Below are 1,076 nucleotides of genomic sequence, written 5' to 3'. Positions count from 1 at the left end.
AAACACACACGCACACACACACACACACACACAGACAGACAGACACACGGACAGACAAACAGAGACAGACAAAAGGAGAGACACAGAGACAGACACACAGACAGACAGAGACAGACACAGAGGCAGACACAGACAGACAGACACAGAGGCAGACACACAGACAGACAGACACGGACAGACAGAGACAGACACAGACAGACAGACACGGACAGACAGACACAGACAGACAGACACAGACAGACACAGACAGACAGACAGACAGACAGACAGACAGACATAAATAGATAAAGAAAGAAAGGAAGGAAGAAAAGAAGAAAGAAAAAGACATACATACAGACAGACAGACAGACGGACGGACAGACAGACAGACAGAAATAAATAAATAAATAAAGTAAGAAAGAAAGAAATAAATGAAGAAAGAAAAAGACAGACAGACAGACAGACAGAGACAGACAGACAGACAGAGACAGGCAGACAGAGACAGACAGACAGACAGACAGACAGACAGACAGACAGACAGACAGACGTCCTTGGTGGAGTCCCATGGTGGAGTACTCCTCAGGCTACATCAACGCTTGTGGCACCAGCTCGATTTCTTCTCTCTCTCTGTCTCTTCTCTCTCTTCTCTCTTTCTGTCTGTGTGTGTCTGTGTGTGTAAACACTCATGTGGTACACACACACGCCCCCCATGTACACACAAGCAGGCGATGTTGGGGTAACAATAAAACACACAACCACCCACACACAACCTCACACGCACACACAGGACTGTTGGGGCACATGGTAGTGTTGGGGTAACATGAAACACACGCAATCACAGTCCTGATGGGGCACATGATGGGGTTGGGGTAACATGAAAACATGCACACACACGGCCACAGAACTATTCGGGTATATGTTGGTGTTGGGGTAACATAAGACACAGAGACACACAGACAGACAGAGACAGAGAGACACAAACTCACACACACAGAGTCACACAGAGTCACACAGAGTCACACACAGTCACACACAGAGGCACAGAGACACACATACATAAACAGAGACACACACAGTCAAACGCACACAAAGACAGA

Source organism: Volvox carteri, assembly GCF_000143455.1.
Source record: "Volvox carteri f. nagariensis unplaced genomic scaffold VOLCAscaffold_80, whole genome shotgun sequence".
Taxonomy (NCBI): domain Eukaryota; kingdom Viridiplantae; phylum Chlorophyta; class Chlorophyceae; order Chlamydomonadales; family Volvocaceae; genus Volvox; species Volvox carteri.
This window is presented reverse-complemented; position numbering follows the sequence as displayed.